We start from the raw sequence: 16,031 nt of genomic DNA, 5'->3' as shown, positions 1-16,031 counted from the left end.
AACATCGGATCGTAGATCGAAAGCGCGCTTGTTGTCCGTTATCCTAAACTCGCGTTCGCGTGTGTCCCGTTCAATAGTCACTTATTTACATTTGATCGTTTATATTGTTTTTCAGAAGAGCCGTCATACACGCGCGACACACATTCTATCTTATTTGACGAATCCAAATGCAAGAAGAAGAAGATATTATAACGGACGAGAAAACAACTTTCAAAAGGAGCTTGCGTGTTTTCTCTTTCTGAAGGTCTTATCCTAATTGAGAGATAAAATTAAAGTGAAGTTCTATCGAAGAAGAAGAAGAAGAAGAAGAAGAAGAAAGAAGACAGAGGATAATAGCAGTGGTGAGATATAAAAAAAGGAAAAAAAAAAGAAATCTATCGGTGCTGATATTGTGTTTTGTGATCATAGTTTAGTGTGTCAACGAGGAAAAAAAACGGCGTACAAGAGGCCCGTGCAATGGCCGTTTCAAATACTTCGACTCCTCGTTGTTCTCGTTGAGAATATATATTTGTTACTTTTCCCCCCCCCCCATTTCCCTTTCTATTTCTTTCCTTTTTTTTTCTTTTTTTTTTCCTCCTCTTCTTTCTATCTATATTTTTGATCCTATATTTCTTTACCTCTCTTCCTCTTCCTGTCCGTTTATATCGTTCGTGTACAGAGAGTTTAGTGCCGCGAGTGGGTGCGCCAATCGAAAAGTGTTGCTTCGAGAGAGAGCCAACGCGCGCCACGCCACGCCACGCCACGCCACGCAACGCAAGTGTGCCCTTGGAATAAGTGTCGATCGATGGGGAAAAAAAGAAATAATAGTTAAAGAAAATAATTAATAATAATAATAATATTATTAAAAAGTAAATAAGCTCTCTCGTTAAGAGAGTTTATTTTTCATACTCCGTATCGCGAGTTTCTTCTTCTTATACTTCGCGCATTAAGTTTGCCTTTTCTTGGGGGTTTTTTTTTTTGTTTCTCTCTCTTGTTTGCTACGACAATACGACTCGTGCATTTTGAAAAAGGAAAGAAAAAAGAAAATAAATAAATAAGAAATAAAAAGTGAGAGTTTCGGTTTATTTGATATATTATTATAATATTATCGTCAAAGTGTGTTTCATCACATCTTTCTTCTTACTCCTCATTGTGGATTATTATTTATTGGATTTACTTCTACACTATCATCGTCATCGTCATTGTCGTCGTCGTCGTCATCATCATCCTCCTCAACGTATTGGATTGTTTATGGAAAAAGATCCATCGACTTTGAGGATTTTTACATCATAATTCGAGGATATCAACTTGTTTTATGTGAGTAATTAAAATATATATTTAAATTTATCGCTATATAATTTTTAGATTCGTATTGTATTTTTCGCAAATGCGTTTATTTAGGTGTGCATGAAAGAAAAAAGAAAAAAATATAGAGAGTGAGTGAGTGAGTGAGTTTATCGCTCGATCGGCTGCCATCTTGTTATTTGTCGTCGAGGTTACGCGTTCGATTCGACGATCCCTTCGCAGTGTTTACTTTCTCGTATTACATCTCTTTCTTTCTTTCTTTCTTTCTTTCCTTCCTTCCTTCTTTATTTATTTATATCTATCTTCCTAATTTTTCCTGCCATTTTTCCCTCTCTTTCATTTTTTTCTCTCTCTCTTTCCCTGTTTTTCTATTTTTGTTTTTTTTTGTTTTTTCTTTTTCGCGTGCGTGCGTGCTTGCAGGTTATATGGGATTCGTTTTTTATTATTCATCTATTTATTTACTTTAATTTTTTTCCCCCTCCTGTAAATTTGTACGTACAAGCCTCTAATAAACGTATGTAGCTCAGACTTCTTCTTCTTTTTCGATTTTTATGTTGAGTTAGTTTATTTATTTTTTCATTGCATTTTTGTAAATAATAAGTCGCGATTTCGCGAAAGGTCAAAAGAAAAACGTCGAGATGCGTCGTCGGATGAGAAAAAGTTTTGTCATTATCTTTAGAGTATATTATACTTTTGCAGGTGTACTTATACGATTCAGAAAAATAAAATTCTATTTCTATGCTAAATGTGTTATTAACCATCGGATTTTTTGGCTAATAATAATTAACGTAAAAAATTTTTATACGTAAATGATGACAGTTTAAAAAAAAATGTTTCCTATCGTTATTCGTTTTTGTATAAAATATCAAAGAATTTTGATAGAAATTCTGAACTGTGAATCGTTCAGAAATTAATAATATTTTCTAAATATTTCAATCGTATTTTGTTAGCAAATCGTGTTACGTTCTAAGTATGACTTACGGCTATCTATCTTATGTTAATCGATATTTAAATCGATTAGTAATGATTTTTCGAGGAATACGCGTTAAATGGGTAGAATATATATTTTGAGAAACAACTCGTACTTTAAAGCAAAGTCATCGTTGATCTTACATCATGACAGCGGAAACTTGGCGAAGGTCGAACTCGTGCCGGATCGTCTAGCTCGATTGCAAGTATGTCTCGACTTGCACTCGTTTCAATTCGTCATATTATTACGAAGGAAGAAGACAACTGCTGACAACCTACGACGACGACGACTACTACTACGACGACGATTACACCTCGAAGTGCAAAGAACAACAAAGATAAAATGTTTCGTAAAAATGTTATATGCTTTTATCACGAATACTTTATTACGATATTTCTTTGGTTTCTCTTTTTATCTACGCGAGATTAGATTAGGGAGTTTAACTGTAAATCTATTTTTCATTTATATATGTCCTATCAATTATTGTAGTCTTCCTTTTAAATGATATTTTATCTTAATTATACGTCTTCATTGATATTTATGATATTGACGGTAACATATATTCTCTATTAAATATATAAATATATACGAGGACGGGTTGAAAAGTATTGAGCCTATTCTTTTTTCCACAAATTTTCAGATAATATCGAAAGTAAACAATTGTTTCTTTGTTAAGCCTTAAGATTTATCAGTTAAACGCGTATCATATTATGTATAAAAATATTCAGCTTCAAAGCCAAGAATTTTGGACTTGGCTTACAATATCCCCTAACAATAATTGAAATTCTAAAATATACAAATATATATTTGTAATGTATACAGAATGTTTTAAAATAAATTCAAGGATAGTTTTAAGTATGCTAGAATAAGAAACATGATATTATATCGAGCAATTGATTGTATGAAATGTTTTTATTTTATAGCGTAATGAAATTATCCTAGAAGTTTTGTTCGCGTATTTTGAAATATCTTGTGTATTTATAATACGGACGCAATTATGATTAAAATGAATCGAATTCAAAATTCTATTAACATTTTTCTAATGTCATCTGAGTCAAAATGTTAATAATTCTTAATTATTATCGTTCGTGAATACTTTATATTTGAATTAAACGATTCGTGGTATAACAAATTTCGAATATTCACGGTACCGTTAGTATACATCGTGAATAAAGTTTTGAATTAGATAAAGATAGATAAAAGTATCAAACTAGTGACAACATATATATTTTATTTCTCCTTCTTATATCTTATTTACACATACGCGATCCTATCTCTTGGTAAATGAATATTTCATTCAAAAAGGAAGGATACTGTTCTCCTATCCTTACATTTCCTATTCCTACAGGGATGGTTAATTATTCTTCGTGTATTAATAATCTAACGATATTTGGTCTCTGTAATCGAGACTTTTGAATTATTCAAGTAAGAACTTTGCTTTGGTCCAGTCATCCTCTCGTTGTCGTAAATCGTGCACGATTACTTTATCGCGTTGAAAAGTGGCGTGTTATTGGTCAATGGCATGCCTCGCACAGAGATTGATGAAACCCCGAGGTTTCTTTTTCAACGAAAAAACAACCTCGGTAAACGATCCCATTGTATATAACGTCAGTTTCTAGAACACGAATTTCTATTACACGAAATTCATACAACGCGTAATAGGAATAAATAATAATATTAATCGTTTTATATAGTAGTAGTAGTCTACTACTATATAAATTTAAACATTTATTAACTTTTTGACTGCTATGGGCGCACATATGCGTCTAGCAAAGGCTATCATTGTTAAATTATGGACGCATATATGCACCCGATGAAAACTTTGCTTGTTTATTATTATTTCATGTGTATGTTTGGTAATTGTTTCTATAGTATATGTCCAACAGCGATCGCATGTCACTCATCACGCGAACCGTTTCAACTTAGAATAGTTCACAGTCAAAGGGATGTAAAGAGACAAAAGCAAATCATCATCATACCCAATACAATTTATACTTCGTAAAACCTTCATTCGTATCTTCGTCAGCGATAGTTTCGATTTCTCCTTATGATGCTTACGTTTTAGTTATTTCGCGTTGCGGAACGTAAGCAAACAAAAATTTCTTATGCACTTTTTTCATGCTCGAGCAACTTTCGTTTGAATTCTTTGGTTCTTTCTCAAGGGAACTGGGGACATACCATTACACTACTACCAATCGAACGAGGTCGATTCCAAAATACTCGTGTTGTTGTTGTTGTTGTTGTTGTTGGTTGGTTGGTTGGTTGGTTGGTTGTATTTGGAATATAGGTAATAAAAAGAGGCGGAGAAGACCTTTTTCGAAGGATTTCGAAATGGTTAAAGGAGCACGAAAAGAATAGACATAGACAAGAATAGGTAGAAGAATACTTGGTTCGAAAGCTTTCGATAAAGGAAACGATTATTTTTTATCTCTTTGCTTTATGGAATGTTTATATATGATGCATATATACCTGTGCATATGTATTGTTTGTGTTTGTGTGTGCGGATGCTTATACACGAGTTTTCAATCATTGAGAGGTTCTTTATTTAACTATGTTAGGAATTTATGATACCCGAACGATTAATTATCGTCGTATTCTCGAGTATTTTCATTTCATCGGAAAGAGATATATATATATGATTTGTTTATGCATCGTGAAAAGATAAGTCACGCGTGAGTACGAATGAAACTTCAGTTTTTTTGTAGGAAATCATTATTATTTTTTTCTTTCTCTCTTGTATTATTTTCTTTTCATAGTAGTAGCAGTAGTAGTTTTATTCTTTCTCGATTACAACGCGTTAATTCTTCTTCTTCTTCTTCTATTTTCAGTTCGCTTCCCTTTCCCTTTTGTAATTTCGTAGTCACCCTTTTTGCCTAGGATCTTCTTTCTCCCATCCCTACGCGGAAGAGAAGTTTTCGAGGAAAATTTAACGACGACGCTTCTCGCGCGTCTTGCATGGCTACCTTCTTTACCGTCTAGAAAACTTTTCTGGACGAGATTCAAGCGTGGAAACTCGAACGAGTACTCTTCAAAGAACGAGAGAAAGAGAAAGGAGAAAGGGAAAGATAGAAATAGAGATAGAGAGATAGAAACAAAGATAGAAAGTGTCGTTAGAGTGAATCATCAATTTAACAGTCGGTATTTTGTTTAATGATATATTTTCAAGAAATTAATAATATTGTTAATTAACATAAGCCCGAGAGAGATTATTATCAATTCTTATCAAAATACGAAAAGATTCTTTTCTCGTTATACGTAAACGAAATAATTAGATATCACATATCTCGTATTAGTAGAATTATACTAAAGTTAATTCGATCCTATCACTTGGTTTAAACGAATCTAATTAACTTGTTATTCTACGATGATGTTGCTACGATTTCGGCGTGACATTCCCGTTGGCAGTCAGTCAGTTCTATCGCTTTAGTTTCGCACGTGGATCGATCATCTGTGAAAATTTCGTATGATGTTTACATTTTCGTGTGAATTGAAATATTGACGCAAAAAACAAAAAACGAAAATAACTCGATTTAAACTTAAAAAAATTTACCATGCACATTTGTTAATTGTTGTTGTTGTTGTACTATTGTACGAGATTTGTTGAAAAGAATTTTTTTTAAATATTAATATATTTATAATGTGTATTTATGGATGTTAAATGATTTGAATATATATATACGAGAAGAATAAATAATTTGATTATTGAAATTTGACGGAGTTAGGATTTATAGGAACGTTAGAATACAACGAAAGACGGTAAGAGAAGGATAACTAAGGAAATGATGGTGGCAGGGGGGGAAAGGTAAATGGAAAGGTTAGTGTGGTAGTTCGCTATAATTATTCGCAAAGCGTAGCTATTTACAAGCAAATTAATCGCGGAGCGTTCCAGTAACCTTATTACTAGTACGCTTTCTCTCTCTCTCTCTCTCTCTCTCTCTTAGCTGTACTTCAAGAAACGAGGATCTGTGTATGGACGAGACCACAGGAAACTCTCTCAGTCTGCTGCCAACCGTTTATCGATTCATTACGTCGACCATATACGTAGAAACTAGAAACACAAATACACACGTAGAACGACACGGTCATAAACGTGTTGTGTGTAGTACACGTTCGCATAAATCGTTACGTTTCCTATTCAAAAGAGAGAACAACAACAACAAAAAATTACTTTATTTATTTATTCCTTTCAATAAACGACAAGGAAATTTCTTCGATTAATGCTAACAATCCCAACTATTGAATTTTCCAATTTTATCGATTAATCGTACATGTTTGTATGCTTGTTTATTTGTTTGTTTGTTTAAATATCAATTAGACGTGCTCGTTAAGAGAAAGATTGAAAAGGGAGAGACGATTACTCTCGATAATTCTGCGAATAATATACTTTCACAATGGTGTACACACGACAACGAAGATCGATCGTTCGATAAGGTCAACGCGTGACCATGGTATGACTCGTGATTTATGATCGGACCCTAGTAGGTTCTTCCTTCTTCAAAGACGAACAACGCTAACCATATAAACTCTCCTAAAGGATACATCTTGCCATTTTCAAATTCTAAGTGTTCCATAACGTCTTCCTTCCTTTCCTTCCTTTCTTAAACTTTCTTTTATTTATTTATTTATATATATACGCAAATTTTTTTTGGGGGGGGGAGGAGGGAGGATTTTTCTTTTTCCTCGTAGGAAGAGAAATGGACAATGTTAGTATATATACACACACACACATACACACACATATGTAATAGGATATCCGATGTTAATGGTAATTCTATTTATGAGATGAAAATACATATGTAAGAGTAATAAAACAAATGGAAATAAAATGTTGTCCTATGGTAGAATTCTTCGACGACTTGAGCGAATTGAGAGTTAAGAGAACGAGCAAGCAAGCAAGCAAGCAAGCAAGCAAGCAGACTGGGTGTTAGCCAAAGAACACACTACTATAATACAGTAGCATGTACAGCACATATACACGTGCACTGTATGTATACGTATCAATGGATCGTGAAAGAATGTGCGTGTACCGAGGAGAAATCGTGAGCGTTCACGATTATTGTACACGTGTGGTTGGTTGGTTGGTTGGTTGGTGTTCCCTCAAGACTACTACGAAAGGCCACTTTCACGTGAAGCGGCTTGCAACTCCAAAGATTCCTAGTCTCTCTTTCTTCCTCTCCCTTTTTTTTCTTCTCTCTTTCTCTCTTTTTCGTGTTTCGTCGTTGAAATTGCTACTCGCAACAAACTGTCTGCGAGATAATTCGTTTTCTCGATTAAAAAATCTAACACGACTGTGTTAGAGATTTATTTATGGATATACGTGTGTGTATGTATGTTTTGTGTACATGCGTGTATTTATATAGATCATTTATGTATGTCACGGCCTTCCTATGTACGCACGAAACAAATATTTTGTTTTTTTTTTTTTTTTTTCATTTCTAGATTATTTTATTCGTTGTTTTCTTGTTTTTGTTCTCTCTCTCTTTTTTTTTTTTGTTTTTTAAATTCCATATTCGCGAGTAATTAAATTAAAATATATCTAGTCTCTTTCGTTAATTTCATTTGCATAGATTTTTTTTTTTTTTTTTTTTTCAACGTTTCGAATAGAAAGATACGGAATATTCGAGTTTTTTCCTTCTTCCTTTTTTTTTTTTTTTTTACAATAGCACTATTTCGTTATCATCAACGAGCCTCGTTCGAAAAGAATATTATTTCTATATACATGGTATCAAGTTTCTATACTAATAGACGATCATTTATTTGTAGATACTGATTAAAAATATATTTATTTAAATATTGAGACTGGACAATCGAATAGAATATCATTGAAATGATGATAGTTACTTCATTGTAATCATTCCTCTATTTTTTTTGTTTTATTCTTTAACACAACAGTATTGGAATCAAATAATAGGTGTATCTTCGTATTGGAATGCGAAAGTGAAAATAAATTTGTCATCATATTTCGTATCCCTCAAGCCTTTTCCAAATAAATTTAAAAATTGTTTTGTAACTAGATGTTTAAGTTTCTTATCGATATCGTAACAATTAATGTGTCGTTTTTGCTTAATTTTCTTGTTCAATTAAAATTACCAAATTGAAAACACTTGGACTAACTTCGTGCCATCGTGTGTTCACGGAACATACAAAATTGTTTTATCAGCATGAGTTGCATTCTCCTCTTCTTTTTTTTTTTCTTTTTTTTTTTTGGGTGTAATCAAATTTCCAAAATGTATCCAATTTCTTTTTCAATTCCACTCATTTTCGCGACACGATATATAACTTTTGATCGAATAAACAAAAATATCACAATTGTTATTCTTGATTTGTTTAATTGATCTACGATGCATCAGTTTTCAAATGCACACACACACACACAAAAGTATTGCCAGATTCGATTAATATTATCGAAGTTACGCGATTCCAAAATTCCACATCAAACGGAAAAATACGTGCAAACTTTATAACTCGAGCCGATGCATAATTGATTGACTAATATAATAGAAAAAGCAAATAGAAGAGTAACATTATAGTTCGTTTGTTTGAAATATAACAAATAACAAAATAGATAATGCCTATATAAATGACAAAAATAAAATATTATATTAATTAGAAATGAAAAAGAAATGTTATACTTGTGGTACACTTTCCTTTTCGGTCACTCAATTTTCGTTTCCATTCGAATCGTTCGAATTTTCTCATTCGTTTCATAACCATCTTCATTCGGAGGGAATCGAATGGGAACACTACGGATATAATACTACACAGCATCGAATCGACGATAGCGTTATGAACACGAAGAGAGAAAGAGAAAAAAAGAAAAGAGAGAGAAGAGAGAGAAGAGAGAGAAGAGAGAGAAGAGAGAGAAGAGAGAGAAGAGAGAGAGAAAGAGAGAAAGCATGGGATTCATTCGACGTTTTTCGCGGATCGTGCATGATTGCTGTTGCGGCTGAAACGCGTTGCTACGCGCTAGAATATCTCTATCCGGATCTATATATCTCTATATTTATGTGTTTACTATGTATATGCGTGTACCATGTGTGTGTATCCGCGTACGCATGCACGCAGCGATCGGTACAAAGTTCAATAACCAAAACACGAAGCCAGACCATATTCGTTTGCGTTCGAAGAGGACCACCGGTCTTTTCTGTTTCGAACCCTTCGAGTTTTTTCTACATTTTCCTTTTTTTTTTTTTTTTTTTTTTTTTTTTTTCTTTTTTGAAACGTATCGTGTACGACGAATTTTGATTCCTTTATCGAGAGAAATAATATCATATAATTATCGTGATATTCGAATCGATTATTATTTTATTTCATTAATGAACAATTCATTTTTTTTTTTTTTTATCTCGAACTAATAAGAGATTTTTAAATATCGTATCACAACGTATCAATCACACGGTTCAAAATGATATTAATTAATTTGACGAAATGATTGAAAGTTTGATTTAATGCTAAACTTATTCGACTATTCCTACCGTGAGCGGTTTAAAAAGAACATATATCTTAAATATAGAATCAGATTTTAACCAATTGAGAATGAGGGGGATAGAAAATATTTGCTTTTACATAGAAATAAATAAATGTATACTTTATGCACAGCATTTATTTTTAACAAATTACAGGATATACTAGTCATTCGATCCTTGCGTGGAGTGTTTTGTAGATTTAGTATCAAAATTAGTTCTCCTATTTAAATTATTTGTTTCTATAAATAAATAAATAAATAAATAAATAAATAAATAAATATAGAAAATCGGTGTAGAGAAAATCGATTAGATGATGAGAGATGAGGTTCGTGTGTAGAAAGAAAGCCTTACCGAGGGTTTTCTGGTGGGAGACGAGAGTATCGAGGGAGAGTGAAAGAGTGATAGGGGAGGAAAGAGGAAGGGATAGGGGGATTGGGTGAGGGCGGCGAACGAATGAGGAGGGTACGGACGATGATCCCTTCGGAAAGGAAGAGAACTCGAGCGAGAACGGATCCGATCGATAGCAGCAGGTACGTACGGTCGCTTTCGGAATGCCGTTCTCGGATAATTGGTAGGACGAACGAGAAGAGACTCGTGCCAATCATCGTGTTTCTCCTTAGCAATCCGATTGTGTGAACTGCGAACGATGATATACATTGATTGCCTTTTATCCTATTTTCTTTTTTTTTCTTTTTTTTTGTCCCTATCATAGGGTGGGTGGGTATACAGATATTTGTTTGCTTTCCTTTGCTTTTTGTTGTTTGAGCCGATCATAGGATCAATTAATCGAAAATTCTCTTTTCGATATATTTATATTTAATTATAAATATATGTGTAATTTTTTTCTTTCGATTAAATATTGAATTGATATGTTGGTAAATAAATTCTTGTAAATGGTTGGATTTGCGAATCATTTATTTTGCCGTAAGTGTTTTTGAGATAATTTTAATAAATGTTTTAAGTAAAACGGGGTTCATATGATTCATAAAATATATTGTTTTAGATTTTGTTTTAATATATATATATATATATAATCCTAATGTGACCTTGACCCTATTATAAAGATTGAATAAAACTTTCATATGCATTGAACATGTTTTGTTTCTACGTGTTTTTATCTAATTATGGTAATGTAATATTAATCGTAAAAGTTTGTTAAGTTCTTGTATTTTTTTTTTGTATTAATAAGTTTTAAAACAACATGATATATAAGATAAAGTTTTAAAATATCAAATATTGTGCATGTACAATTATGTCAACATAAAACGTAAGAAACTTTTCGTACAACTTGGATATTTTGTATACGCAATTTACAAATTTGGAAAATAGGTAATAATGATTTCACTTAATAATATTATTATTATTATCATTTGTTTATTATTAATGGGTTTTAAATTTTAAACTTGGGATAAGTTGGAATAATATATAATAATGAATTGTGTTGTTGTTCGTAAGATGCAGCAGAAGCGTTAGTTCTTCTTTTTACGTAGAACCGGACGGTGAAAGTTTAGCTTGGTTAGTAGAAATCGTCTCGGTTGGTAGAAAAAGTATTCCACTAGCAACGAATCGAGTAAATAAATAAGCCGAGACGGTCGTGCAATTAGTATCGCACAATGAGTCGCGTTGTTCTACTCGGTGTACCGTAATGCTCGCACGGCCATCGCTTAGAAACAAAGACGTAAAACGGCGGTTCCTTTAAGCCTTTTCTCTTTCTCTTTCTTTTTCTCTTTCTTCTCTTCTCTTTCTTCTCTTCTCTTCTCTTCTCAATGCCGAGCAAAGTCGATGGTGGAGGCACACCGAGGTTTGTCTTTCTTTGTGCGCTTCGCCACGCACCATACACGGGCTCACCTTTTGCAAACTATATCCCTGACCGGCCCAATTTGGCGCTCGTTTACCGAGCCAACGATTCGCAACCGTCCACTATACTAGACATATATTTTTACAGTAGAGTAATACTCAAGGAATTTCCTTCTTTTATTATTTTATAATTATTTTGGGAGATTTACAATTCTATGTTATAATAATAAGAATAATCATAACAAATATTTGATAACATTCAATTAAAATATATCAACATTTTTATTAGCAAAGTTATATTATTACAGAGTATCTTAAATTTATAATTATTATTAACTATACAGTTAATGTAACATACACTGATTTGCTTTTTTTCCAAATGTTTTCCTTGACTGGTTCAATTTGGTGCACGTTTACCGAGCCAACGATTCGCTTCTCATTATTTTATAATCATTTTGGGATTTACAATTCTATTTTATAATAATCATAACAAATAAATGTTAATATTAAACTAAAGTATACTCAATTTTGTTTACGAATCCAACAATACGCAATCGAGTGTATTAGATATACGTATTTCAGTAGGATAATACTATAGGAATATCATATATCAGTTTATTAGTATTATTTAGGGATTTATAATTTTCGATAAAAATAATCATAAAATTAAACAGACTGTAACCAAATTTTTATTATCGATCTGAAGTTATTACAAATCATTAATAATATTTCTTAACATTTATATATATCTTACATTTAATTTAACATTGATTGATAACATTATCTGTGATTGTATTAATTGTAAATCTCGTTATACTTTATGTTTTTAACGTAAGCACATTTATCGCGCATAGAATATTGTCAGAGTTCTCTTCAATTAATAGATCGAAATGTTAACAAAATTGTTGGAATTTATTGAGCGAGAGAGTACTCATCAATATTTTCCATCAATATTTTCAATAAATGGTCAGTATTTATAGAAAAAATATCAATACGTAATAAAAGTGGTGAATATTACGTCGATTGACGAAAAAAAAAAAAAAAGGAAGAGAAAATAAAAAACATGAGTAAAAAAAAGCTCGCATCAGTATTTCAAATAAAATATTTACGAATGTAATAATAACTCCGACAAAATATTTATAAATACTGACCATTTAATTATCAAAACGCATTACCAAATAAATATACATAAAAAAAAAGCAAAAAGTAAAATAAGAAGATCATTAATAATAATTAGAATAATGGAATGTGATACCGAATACTTAAACTTTCTATTCAAATAAAATATCCACTCGTATAATATATAATTCGAATCGTGAATCGAAGTATACCGAAGACTAAAAATATTCTACAAAAGTCTAGCTTTGAGCGAGCTTAATATCACGGATCCTCGAGTTACACGAAAATGAAACGAATGGGGAATGAAATCTTTTCAGATTCCGATTTAAATGCGTGGGAATAAAAGAGATGGGATCAGGGGGTTGGAGGGGGTGAGGGGTTTTAAAGAACAGAAATAAAAGAAATAACTAATTGGCTTTAGACGATCAAACGGAACGTGTACCGGGAGTCTCGTTTCTAACGCGAAATATTATAATAACGATTAAACTGTAACTGTTAATAAAAATATATAGAAATGGTAAATATGTATATGTGTGTGAGAAAGATAAAAAAAAAAAGAAAATACAGATAAAGATAAAGATAGTTAAGACAAAGATTGGAAAAGGGAATCGTTTTGAAGTCGACAAGTTTGGATGGTGGTTTTATATTCGATGGAACGTTTCCGATGCGGAAATCTGCTTTTATTTGCATAAATCTCGAAAAGAGGGAAAAGGATGCTTCTTTTTCTACTATTTTTTTTTCTTTCTCTTTCTCTTTCCATCTTTCGGTTCTTCACGGTCGCGTTTCCAGTCGACCTCGTTATTCCATCGTCTTTCCTCCTCCCATTTCTCCTGGTAAACGTCCGCGAAGCGATTTTTCACAGTCATCCATTCTAGATAGACTATGAATACATCAGCTTCCAAACAGCGTTCGTGAAGAAGTAGTAGAAGAAGAACAAGAAGAAGAAGAAGAAGGGGAAGAAGAAGAAGAAGAAGAAGAAGAAGCATTGTTCAACGTCAGACATCGTTCGCTATTATGCCTTTGACGTAAGACAAAGCCGCTTCGAATATTCTTAACCGTGTAGTAGGTACGCGTTTCTCGCGAGAACCAGAAAATTTTCTTTAAACTCCTCCTTTAAAACCCTTACACTCCCCCCGCCGACCAAGTTACGTGTGCTTTTTACGTTCGAGAAGGAACAACAAAAAATAATAAACGAATAAAAAAAAGGGGAAATTCCATAAATAATTTTGCTCGTATAGTTTTAAGAAATACTGCGAATTTCGATGATGATAATGATGAAGAAGAAGATAGGTGTCTTGTTGTCGGTTCATGAATAGTTCCAACTAATTCGAGGACGAAGTAATCGTGGTACTTGCATCAGAATGGAAGTAGGAAGTAAAGGAATGAGAGAAAGATAGAAAGGAAGAAAGAAGGAGAGATAAAACTATTGTGAAAAGTAGGCCAGCCGTGGCACTGATTCTCTTTCCTTGTTGCTAGACGGTAACACCAAGCACCGTTCGAATACCTGTCGTACGAACCTGTTTTCTCTAGTATTCCCACTTATCCGTATGGGAGGTCGCAATGCACAAATTCTATTTCTTTGTAATATTGATTTTATTTGTCTTAGGATTAACGAATTTAATTTTAAACGAGTACAATTGATTTTGAAAACGTAATCCGTGATACAATGTGCAAAATTAAAATCGTCTTTTTACTAACAAATTCATTGTTGTCGCATTTCGGCAATGCGTTTATGAATTTAAACAAATTTATCATTTCTCAATTCTTTCCAGATTTTCAGAATTTATTATTATATAAATTTTAATTTAATTTTGTTTTTTTTTTTACATTTAAAATTGCACGGGGAAAAAAATGAAAAGAAATATCGAACGTATTTCATTTCTAACTCGTTTTTAGAACGATAAACGGAAGTAGCGGGGAAAAAATAAAAAAGAAAAAAAAAGACCTGGAAAGTCAATCACTAGTCCAGGAGGTGTATTTTATATTTCTTTTTCTTTATCGATTTAACCGTACACCGGGCCGGGCGTACGCGCGAGTATTAACTATTCGCTTTGAAACGAATTCAAAGAAGATAGTTAAAAAAAAAAAAAAAAAAAAAAAAAAAAAAAAAAAAAGAAAAAAAAAAAAAAAAAAAGAAATGAAAATAAAAAGGAATAAAAAAAAAAGAAAAAAAAACTCGGGCGTGCGTATGTAAAATAGTACTTTAAATATACTTACGAGTAGTAGAAAATCAAGGGAGGGAGATGCTCGTTGAGCCGATATCAAGATTTATGTGACATCGTTGACGCGTTGAGAGCCGCTTGAACTGAATTTTACACGGACTAAACTAGAAACTATCGAATTTTCCTGATAAACTCTCTTTCCCTTTCATATTTCTCTTTCTATCCGATAGTTGTGCGTTTTCTCGTTGCGTTCCCGTCCTCCTACGCCAATGGAAATTGCGTTATCGGATAGCAGGGAAATTTTACCGACGAGAAACGAAACTGATTTTATTTCTATCGAACGACAGAACAGCTTTCTGCAAATATATATATATATATATATATACACACACATACGTATTAAGTTACTAGTGTTAGTAGTTGTGTGAAAAGTACGAATAACGCTATGCCAATGTTCGCGTTCGTTTCCAATTCGCGCGTTTTTTCACCCCGTGCTTTCTAGTATCGATAATACCATTTGGATGTACATACATACATACATACATACTGTATGTATGAAAAATACTAAACCACTCGATATCGAATAAAAAATAGTATACTTTTTGGACGAAAAATTGAATTCAGATTATAATCGATCCCTTTAATAATAATATTAAATATTCTAACGCGATAAACAAGAAATATTTCTGGTTATTATCAATCGAACGATCATTTGAGTTTAATTTATATATTTTATATAAAAATATGACTTTGTTCTTTGTATTTCTTTTTGTGGTTGTAGAATAAAATACAGGTGGCTAGTATAAAAGAGATAAAAAAGAAGAAAAGAAGAAGAAGAAGCTTGTTAAATTCCTAACAGGAATAATCCACCATGTCCGGGCGCCAGGATTTTTTTTTGTTTTTTTTTTTTATATATTTTTTTTTCGTTCGTGTCGTCCTTCGGATGGTATAGCAGCAGAACAGCAAGAGCAGAGCATAGCAAGAATCCTTGGTGGAAAGAATTCTCACAATCAGTAGAAAAGTTGATAGTAATGGTTAGTGTTGGTGATAGCAATGGGGTGGTGGTAGTGTTGGCTAGACTCAGCGGGTATGCTTGAGTAGGGTTGTCTCGATCTCTTTTTTTTCAAGAAGGAAGAAGAAGGAGGTAGAAGAAGAAGAAGAAGAGATCCGGATGATGGTCCTGCGGCAATAAAAGATCTACTACCAGCCGTCTGGTAGACCTTTCTGGGCAAA

The 16,031-nt window shown here is 32.6% G+C and overlaps 1 protein-coding gene across 3 annotated transcripts in view; it reads left to right on the top strand.

Moving 5' to 3' along the window:
• The window catches only part of LOC106794051 (mucin-5AC), a 239,442-nt gene that overhangs the window by 1,744 nt on the left and 221,667 nt on the right, over positions 1 to 16,031 (top strand). For all 3 annotated transcript variants that reach the window (XM_014761450.1, XM_014761451.1, XM_014761453.1), the window contains exon 2: positions 116 to 1,296. The gene's annotated coding sequence lies outside the window, so the exon portion shown is untranslated. The remainder of the gene's footprint in view (positions 1 to 115; positions 1,297 to 16,031) is intronic.

This window comes from Polistes canadensis, unplaced genomic scaffold (assembly GCF_001313835.1).
Source record: "Polistes canadensis isolate GaletaPanama2010 unplaced genomic scaffold, ASM131383v1 scaffold_22, whole genome shotgun sequence".
NCBI classification, from domain to species: Eukaryota; Metazoa; Arthropoda; class Insecta; order Hymenoptera; family Vespidae; genus Polistes; species Polistes canadensis.
Note: the sequence above shows the minus strand (reverse complement) of the source record. Positions and strands in the feature narration are given on the sequence as shown.